A 10426-nucleotide genomic window follows, 5' to 3' on the forward strand; every position below is an offset into this window, starting at 1 on the left:
TCCTTTACTGTGTTTTTTTTTTTTCAGATGCACTTCGGACATTTTTCTTTTTTGAAAAACTAAAGGATATCTAAAGGAAGAAAAGGCCAAGCTGAAACAAAGAGCTCTCATATTGTGCCTTCTGCCAAGAAAGCATCTGTGAGATCCTTAATACTCATTCAAAAATAATGGCCTGAAAATTACAAAAGATGTTAATTACAGAATACAGTTTCATAAAGGTGAATTCTAACATCTAAGCGGTTGATTAATTATACAAAACAAGCTCTCCTAAAACTGTTGCCTGTCCGGTAGAGATTAAGGCAAGTTTGGAACTAATGAAATGAAATGTCTTTCCCAGTAGCTTATGTGGCATTTATCAATAGGTACATTAGCTTTGGAATCTTTCTTCCTCCAAGGCAAAACAAGGTCCATAGAGATTTAGCCTATCACTGAGCCCTATATTTAAATTAAATATTTTATGATGATTTGGAGGGGTTCAGTGCTAAATAGTTTTGACAGTGTGGATTCTACATTGCACTAAGCCACAGTTTGTTTAACCACTGTTTATTCAATAACCTGCAGTTGGGCATACTGTATATAACAGGCTGTGTCATGAATGAGCCAACTACAGCAATGCTATATTAGTGCAACTTGGAATCCATTTGGAGCTTCACTGCTATGAAAACTGTTGATCTATTGTTATATGAGGAATTGGAAGCACTTTTGCATTCTCTGTGACCTTTCCAGCACATCTTGTGATTTTCTTGTGAATTTGAAGAAGATAGATATATTTCTATGTCTTTCTGTCTCCTCTTTTGGACTGACATTTCCCAGATAGAAATCATGACCTTTAAACCTATTGATGTTTTCCATCTTGCTCTTGGTCAACAAAAAAAAAGTACTGAAAAGAATCAAGAACTCTATTCACTGATCTGTAGTGGTTGAAATGGAACTGCTAGGGCTAGAAAATCCTGTGAGAACTGACCTTTATAGTAATTTAATGAGTGATGTTATCTGTAAGTTCAGGATCCTTGGAGGCAAACAAATGAATTGCAGGTTAGTTGCTAACAATGTGTTGCCATTAGATATGCAGCAGTTCAAAATCCGTGCTGTCAGCCCCCTCTACCACAAAGATCCTGCAGGAGAAGGGCAGTATGGACAACTGTGGGATCTGGCAGGCAAGAGCTGTGAACCATAAACACAAAACTTTCACTGTGTCTCTCCTTAGGGACACTAAGGAAACAGGGCAAGGTAGTTGTGCTGATGATAACTCAAATAAGCTGGGGATCGTGGTCCAAGACAAATAAAGTGTTTTGGATAGGGGAAAGTGTGAATCAGGCATTACACATGCAAGAAGAGCAAGGCATCCAAAAAGAGAAGCCACCTTCTGGTTGGTGATTCAATTATAAGGGATGTAAATTTAGGAAAGGATATGAAGGTTTCGAAAGAGGTCTGATGTCTTCCAGAGGACTGGAAAAGAGCTGATGTAGTTCCCGTCTTCAAAAAGATGGGGCTGCCACAAAGAAGAGGGAGTCAAGCTATTCTCCAAAGTGCCTGAAGGCAGGACAAGAAGCAATGGGTGGAAACTAACCAAGGAGAGAAGCAACCTAGAACTAAGGAGAAACTTCCTGACAGTTAGAACAATTAAACAGTGGAACAACCTGCCTCTAGAAGCGGTGAATGCTCCAGCACTGGAAGTCTTTAAGGAGAGACTGGACAGCCATTTGTCCGAAATGGTATAGGGCCATAGGCCTATAGAGTTTCCTGCCTGAGCAGGGGGTTGGACTAGATGACCTTTCCAACATTATTATTGTTGTTGTTGTTGTTGTTGTTGTTATTCAGTTGAATCACTAGTATTTACAGTGTGATAGATGAACTTTTTAAAACTTTGTTGGTAATTGATGTGAACACTGCATCTGAAAATGTTCAGGGTGCTTCAGAATGAAACCGAATTCACTTTTGTGACTTTTAATATTGAAAATCCTAATAGATAAGTTTTCTTTAATTAGAAAATTATAAAAGATAAAGGAATGGAAAAAAGAATGTTGTCATTCAAAAAGTTTTGGACTGTTGATTCTTGTCTTTTTCTCCCTGATAATGATGGATGCAGAGTGGATCATAAAGAAGTATCATATTAAACATTTATCAGTATAATCAAACTATGTACAACTTTTTAAAAAGCTGAAGACTATACTTTTTAAAGGTGATTGGTGGGGCTAGAACAAAAACTAAATTGGAATTAATTCAAAGGTGATCTAAAAAGATGCAATCCCAAAAGGAAGATACATTTCAGAATGTATCTTCAGCTTGTAGATCTGTGCATGCAGGAAGTCCTCGACATATGATCACAACTTGGCCCAGACTTTTCGTTGCTAAGCAAGGCAGCTGTTAAGAGCCCCCCCTTTGAGGGAGATGGGCAGTTTAGAAATAGGAAATATAAATATAAAATAAATAAAATAAGTGAATAGTGTCCAATTTTACACTCTTTTGCCACAGTTGTTAAGCGAATAATGTGGTTGTTAAGTGAATTAACATTGCTTGTTGGAAGGTCACAAATGTTGGTCACATGACCCCAGGATGCTGCAACCATTGTAAATACATGCCAGTTGCCAAGCACCTACATTTTGATCATGTAACCCTGTGGATGTTGCAATGGTCATAAGTGCGAGGACTAGTCGTATGTAACTTTTTCAGTGCCATTGTATGGTAAGTTAGAACAGTTGCAGAATGGGTGGTTATAAGTTGAGGACTACCTGGTAGGACTAAGCTATGAAGAGAGGATTTTACACACTCTGATTTGGTTTAACTTTGAATAGATGCTCATTAAACCACTAGATTGACTAGATGAAGATGAGAACAAAAACAAATCTTTAATAATTCTACAAATGTATATGATTTTATTTAAGCCAGAACTTGGGAGTTTGGGTTTCCATATATAGTGAACTGAATAGATATTGTGGATCTTGACATTCATGTTTTTAAATTTTGATTTGCTGAATTGATAAAAGGTTGGGCAGTGAATTGGAGGCACCCAGCCATTGCAGTCTAATTTTCCCAAACTGATAGTAATCAAAGAAATTTTGAATAAAGATTCAGCAACTAGAGTGGAAGCAGTTGTCAAAAGGGAAGCGAAAATAGAGAGAAAGGAGCATGAAGCAATACTACGCTAAATTTAATTTGCTATGGACTGTTACTTTGTAATACATGTGGGGGGAAAATAATTTGTCCCTGAGGGTGACTGGTTACTCTTAGGGTGGATATTGGTTTATTTGGGGGGGTTCTTTGAAAAGCAGTAAAGTCAAAACATTGCTATTTTATGTGTTACATGCTCTTAAGAAAAGTATGTCATGAACAAACTGCCTTTACTTATATTTATAAGCGGCTGTAGGAAAGTTTGTTTTCCTCTAATACTAGAACAAAAATTGACAACATCCAAAATTATGTCAAACATAATGTATTTCCTCCAGAACAGATACAGTGAGGGGAAAAAATATTTGATCCCCTGCTGATTTTTTACGTTTGCCCACTGACTAAGAAATGATCAGTCTATAATTTTAATGGTGGGTTTATTTTAATAGTGCACAAAAACAGAAAAACAATCAAAATGTCCAGGTGATAAAAATGTGTCCTTTATACTGTCCCATACTATCTAATCTATGTATTAAGATTACCAGAGACGTGTTTTCTCAAATCTTAATTTATAGTGTTATTACAGATTGGCATTGGAGTCAAATAAATAAAAGGTATTATTTATTTGTTTGTTTGTTTGTTTGTTTATAATTCTTTCAGGATCAGTTTGAAAAGGTGAAGTCATATTACATGAACCAGAATTTTAGATGCTGAATTCTGCACATTGGACTTTCTTGTTTCAGTAGCAGCCTTCTGTCTTTCATTTTAATAAATCAGCCTAGAGATGAACAGATTATTCTAGTCCAAACAAGACAAACAACTAACCAACGTTGACCAAGGGAATTTTGAACTACTGAGATCTATGCAGTTGTCCTTCACTTATAACCATTCAATTAGTGACCGTTCAATCTCTTTCCACCTGAGCAGAAAGGAAACCACCCCAATAGCAGAGGAACAAAAGATCAACTCCTAATAGACAAAATGATCTTGGAAAACTGCAAGAGAAGGAAGACCAACCTGAATGTGACATGGATTCACTACAAAAAGGCATTCGACTCTCTGCCAATAACTGGATAATCAAGTGCCTAGAAATAACAGGAGTCAGTAGAAACATCAGAAAGTTTGTGCAAAGATCGATGGCACAATGGAAGACACAGTTGCAGGTCAATGGTGAGAGACTGGGAGAGGTTAATATCAAGAGAGGAATATTTCAAGGAGATTCATTATCACCACTACTATTTGTTATTGCACTGTTTCCTCTGTCAACAATACTGAATAACTCAAGACATGGCTATCAAACATCAAAAACATCTGCTACACTATCCCACCTCCTTTACATGGATGATCTGAAGCTGTATGGAAAAACACTATTTGAAATAGAATCACTGCTCAACACTGTCCGTATATATAGCTAAGATATTGCAATGGAGTTTGGCTTGGACAAATGTGCCACACTTATTATCAAACAAGGAAAAATAGTGAAAACTGAAGGAATCAAGATGCCCCATGAAAATAACATTAAGAGTTTGGATGAGGAAGATTACTACAAATACTTGGGTATCCTTCAAGGTGACAACATCAAGCACATTGAAGTCAAGAAAAAGATTAGAGGTGAATACATCAAGAGAATGAAGAAGATGTTAAAGTCCAAACTCAATGGAGGCAATACCATGAAGGCAATCAACACCTGGGCAATTCCAGTCATTAGATACATAGCTGGAATAGTGGACTGGACTCAAGCAGAACTAAAAGCAATGGATAGGAAGACAAGAAAAATAATGACAATGAATCATGCCCTTCATCCACGCAGTGACATTGACAGACTCTATCTACCAAGGCAAATAGGTGGGCGTGGAATGTTGCAAGTACATCAGATGGTTGAAGAAGAAAAAATGGCTTTGGAAGACTATCTGAAGGACAATGATGAAGATGCACTGAAGTTAGTATATCAGGAAGGCTTGCTGACTACTGGAGAGACCAAACTGGCCTACAACAAAGACGAAATGAAGAACAGAATGGAGGCATGGGAAGACAAAGCACTACATGGCCAGTATATTAAAAAAATAGCTGGAAAGCAGATAATAACAAGACCTGGCAATGGTTAAGAGCAGGAAAGTTGAAGAAAGAGACCGAGGGACTAATTCTGGCTGCACAAGACCAAGCCTTAAGGACAAATGCATACAAAGTCAAAATTGAAAAGACAGCAACAGACAGTAGGTGCCGCCTATGCAAAGAAGCTGAAGAAACCACCTGGTAAACTGCTGCAAGAAGATTGCATAAACTGACTACAAGCAGCGGCATGACAAAGTAGCAACAATGGTGCATTGGAAGATCTGCAAGAAATATCATTTGCCTGTAAGCAACAGCTGGTGGATCATAAAATAGAGAAAGTCATAAAAATGATAAAGTAAAATTGCTCTGGGACTTTAGAATTCAAACAGACAAGCACCTAACACCCCAGACTTAACAATTGTCAATAAGAAAGACAAAAAAGTCTGGATAGTGGACGTGGCAGTGCCTGGAGACAGCAGAATGAACCAGAAAGAACTGGAGAAGATAACAAAATACAAAGACCTACAAATAGAAATAGAACGACTGTAGCAAAGGCAAGCAAGGGTAGTACCAATAGTAATAAGTGCCTTGAGTGCAATCCCAAAACAACTAGAGCACCACTTGAATACCATTGGCATTGACAAATTCGTCATTAATCAATAGCAAAAGGCGGCCTTACTAGGAACTGCTTCCATCCTACGACGATATCTGTAATACCATCAAACATCCACATCTGTCTATCCCAGTAAGGACTCGATAGGTAGACAAAAATGCCAAATCCAGTCTGAACATCTGGCTGACTCTGCAATGATGATGATGATGATGATGATGATGATTGATGATGATGATTATTATTACTACTACTACTATTATTATTATTATTATTATTATTATTAATAAGTTGGAAGGGACCTTGGAGGTCATCTAGTCCAACCCCCTGCTCAGGCAGGAAACCCTATACCATTTCAGACAAATGGCTGTCCAGTCTCTTCTTAAAGACTTCCAGTGTTGGAGCATTCACAGCTTCTGGAGGCAGGTTGTTCCACTGGTTAATTGTTCTCACTGTCAGGAAGTTTCTCCTTAGTTCTAGATTGCTTCTCTCCTTGATTAGTTTCCACCCATTGCTTCTTGTCCTGCCTTCAGGCGCTTTGGAAAATAGCTTGACTCCCTCTTCTTTGTGGCAGCCCCTGAGATATTGGAACACTGCTATCATGTCCCCCCTCGTCCTTCTCTTCAAAAAATTTAAAACTTTTTAATCACTCGCTTCTAACTATTGCTTATTAAATTTTGCTTGGCAGGGTAAACACAGAGCATTTTAAAAATTGTATAAAGCTTCTGATCAGCTCTATTTTTCAAAGCTTATATTATGTTTTCAGAACATAGCTGAAATATTTGATGGAGCTTTATGGTTTTTTTTCTTTTGACTGCATTCTTCTGCACAATGGTATTAATCGGTTAAGATTGTGCACAGGGTAGAAGATATTTTGCCAAAAAGGCAAAGATTAAGACAGAATCTTATTTCCTTTGTGGGTTCTTAACAGTATTTTGCAGGGGTCTGTCATTTCTCTCTATAAAAAAAAAAAGTCTTTTTGTGGTTTGAATCATTTGTTTATGCTGACACCTTTGCAATGGGACAGTAACTGGATAACTTTGTTTTCAAAAGGCTAATCAGGGTTGAAGGTGCTTAGATGAGAGATCATCACACACACACAAAAAATCCTACAGTTGTTGACTATACTGGGAAATTGAAGACATACCCTGAAGAAGGCAGAAACAAATGTATTTTCTAAAATTGTCAAGAAAACTACATAGGTGTATCCATGAAGGCATGAAGAATTGTTTGATTTTCACTTTATTTCATTCTCATGAAAAATCTGTTACCTACTTCTAGGTCTGCAGGACCTCACTGTGTTGGTTGAATAGGTTGTATGTATACCTACTTCTTCATTGTGAAACTTACTTTATGTAACTTTGTGAAGAGTTGTATGTGCTGTCACCAGTTTTGACAGAGTGCCTAGCTGTGTTTTTTTCCATTCTTTGGTTATATACAGTGTAATTATTGTACAGTAGTACTTTTGTAGTTAATATAGTCTTTGTAATCTATCCAGAAACGTAACTAATGTAAGAACATAGTTGCTAGGTTGAAGTGGGGATTTTTTAAGTGGCTGGTAGCAAGGTCACATGTGTGTGCGTGTATAGTATTGATGGAGAGCTGGTAAGGTGGATTTCTGGCCCCCTTTTTTTCTGAGAGAATTGATTTTTGAAAAGTTTTTTCACTGTCCCAAGTTTAACACTCTTGTTTTGTTTCTTGCCAAAGGTGAATGGGAAATTGCACTGCTCGTGCAGTGTTTACTATTGTTGACTACTGAATTTGTTGGGAGAGGGGCCTGAGCAGCATGAAAGGATCAAGGTCACAATACATTGGACCAGTTTGTAAATAGTTTGGTCCTGTGTACAAGTCAAAATACAAAGCTTGAACAATAAAGGTCTGAAGTATGAAACTTGACATTCACGTTCAACATGCAAAAGGACAATGATGTCTACACAAATATTATTTTCCAAAATATTAATGTAATAGAAATTCTTTGTCTAGAAAGCCCTGTCATCAGAGGTGACAATCGGGAAATTCTTTTTTTAACAATTATGGCACTGAAAGAGTTGCTAGAAAAGGCAGACAGAGATTACATTCATTTATTCAGATTTTTATTATTCCTTAGTTTAATGATTGTGGATCTTTCTCCTTCCTACTCTAGAGGGAGAGCTCAATTCAAACTTCAGTGTAGACAGTGCTGTGTGAATTAGCCCAGATAAATGGCATTCTCAATTTTTTTTTCACATCATGAAATCTGAAGATTTCAATTCTGTTTTCAACGGCCTGTTCTGAATTTAGGGCTGTTGTTTATTTAAAGTAGCGATCCTCAATTTGGTGTTTTCCAACTATGTTGGAATATAAGCCTCATAACTCCTGGCCAGTGTTGGAGAGCACTGTGGGGATAAAAAGCCAGGATTGTGAACAAGGATGAAATTGACTTGTTATAGTTGTCCTGGTTAAAGTTTGGACATAACAGTTAATTCATACACTGTGTTAAAACATGTCTGCTTTGACTTAGCATGATGTTTAGTTGCAAATGAAAGTGATAGCTTACGATGGCAATAGGAGGGAACGTGAAGCCCACTGGAGGGAAGAATTGTACATGCGATGATTAACCATACTTTAAGAAGTATATTTTATTATAGCTTATTGTGCTTACTTATCTTTTTATTCTTTAAAAACTGTTGAAATGAATAAAAGGTAAGTGCCACACTTGCATTGTTTCTGGCTCACTTCCAGCACCAGGCATTTAGTGAATTCTATCTGCAGATGTTTTTGGGGGGAGGGGAGACACTAGTTTCTGTTTGAGCAGCTGCTCATATTTACATTTCCACTTAATTTGTCAACCGATTGCACCAGTGTCATAATCCTAGGGAAGCTTATATATAAAATTTGAAATATCCAGCAGAACCCCAAAGCTGCAATTTGTAGCTCTTCTAGTTGCAGGTTGAATGAATCCTTAATGCTTAAATTGGTAGGCAACTAATAATGCCTTTGCTAATTGCAGAGTTTGGTTTCCAAAGGTAAGCTTTACATACACTCTGCATTCTGAGTCAAGAAGCTATAGGCAAGAACCTGAAGCACAGTCAGGTTTTGAGATCAGCGGTTGAGGTGAGGATATTGCCATGAAAACAAATTAAAAATGCACAAATTATGGTTTAGAAGGGATTTATGACACTTTGGTCTTAAACTGCAGACTTCATTAATCTGACATCCTCCATAATTGTTGGATTTCAATTCCCAAATTAAAATTTCAGATATTAAATAGAGCTGTGAAATATTTATATCCCTAAAATGGAAATGTATTTTGTAGAGATAATCCATTAATTTTCTTTAGTCTGCCAGCACCAGCTCAGCAGTACACATTAATTTGTAGATTAAAACACTTCATTTTGATCATCTTACCTATTATGCCTAGCTTTCTCACTTGTTTATGCCAAGCTTCAGATAGGATTCTTGTGGAGAACGTGTGGTTATTTTTCAGAAAATAATGAATTGAAAAGTCTTTATATAATTGTTGTATGATATGAGGGCTTGACTAGTTGCAGCTTCTACTTTCAGTATCCTGAAACTTAGTCTGAAAGGTTTGTAAAGGAGCACTTTAATGCTTGAGAGGATGTGGCATAGGAAAGCTGATAGTAATCCCAAGAGTAATTTACTGCAAACTTCATGTAGAAGTAATTTCTAGTTTTGGATGGTTGCATATGGGAAGTTCAAAATAGCTCTGATAAAAACGTATTTTTATTTATAAAATAACTCAAGCAGAATTTTTCTCTTGGAACATTTATAACTTTGAAATGTATACTGTACTCTGGATGGTAAAGGAACAGAATAATCTGATTTTTTTCAGAGAAACATTGAGGGCTTATTTATTTAGCTGCTTTAATATATTTTTCCTGAGTTTGTGAGACAACACAAAATGTAATTTGTTCTGTGTATGCTCCTTCAAGTCAATTTTTAATTCCTGGTCACTGCCCAGATTAGTCCCTGCAGTTTTCTAGGCAAGGTTTTTTTAGAAGTGATTTGCTCTTGTCTCTTTTCTAGGCCTGAGAGAGTGTGACTGGCCCAAGGTCATCCAGCTAGCTTCATATCTAAGACAGGATTAGAACTCATAGTCTCCTAGTTTCTGGCCTTATTCCTTAACCAAACTGGCTCTCTAAATTGTTCTGTTCCGCAGAGGGAGCAAAACTCAGCCATTAATATCTCATTACTGTGGTGTAAACAGGGAAAGGTCTATGCTGAGGCAGTGGTTAGAATGCAGTATCGCCGTATTGCAGGCTAACTCTGCCAACTGCCAGCAGTTCGATCCTCACTGTCTCAATGTTGACTCAGCCTTCCATCCTCCAAGGTTGGTAGAATGAGGACCCAGCTTGTTGTGGGCAATAGACTGACTGTAAACGGCTCAGATGGTGCTGTAAAGCACTATGAAGCAGTATATAAGTCTTATTGCTATTGCTATCACTGTGGCTGCCATTAAAGTGCCAGAAATCCTGCACACAGAAGAGAAGATGGGGAATAATCAAAAGTACCCCTTTAGCACAGTAATATAAGCATGAAACTATAGGCTAGGTAGGATGGGACAAAGGCAGCATCGTATGGTTAGCACCACAGGTTTTGAGCAACAGTTAATGGGATCTGTGACTGAGAAAAATAGAGGTGCAAGAGTGACATAAG

At 37.4% G+C, this 10426-nt stretch overlaps 1 protein-coding gene across 1 annotated transcript in view; it reads left to right on the plus strand.

Moving 5' to 3' along the window:
• The first annotated feature begins 203 nt into the window (after positions 1 to 203).
• TEX2 (testis expressed 2) overlaps positions 204 to 10426 on the plus strand; it is a 72495-nt gene continuing 62272 nt past the window's right edge. The window contains exon 1 of the mRNA XM_015812960.1: positions 204 to 218. The gene's annotated coding sequence lies outside the window, so the exon portion shown is untranslated. The remainder of the gene's footprint in view (positions 219 to 10426) is intronic.

Source organism: Protobothrops mucrosquamatus, unplaced genomic scaffold, assembly GCF_001527695.2.
Source record: "Protobothrops mucrosquamatus isolate PMUCROS unplaced genomic scaffold, P.Mucros_1.0 scaffold124, whole genome shotgun sequence".
NCBI lineage: Eukaryota > Metazoa > Chordata > Lepidosauria > Squamata > Viperidae > Protobothrops > Protobothrops mucrosquamatus.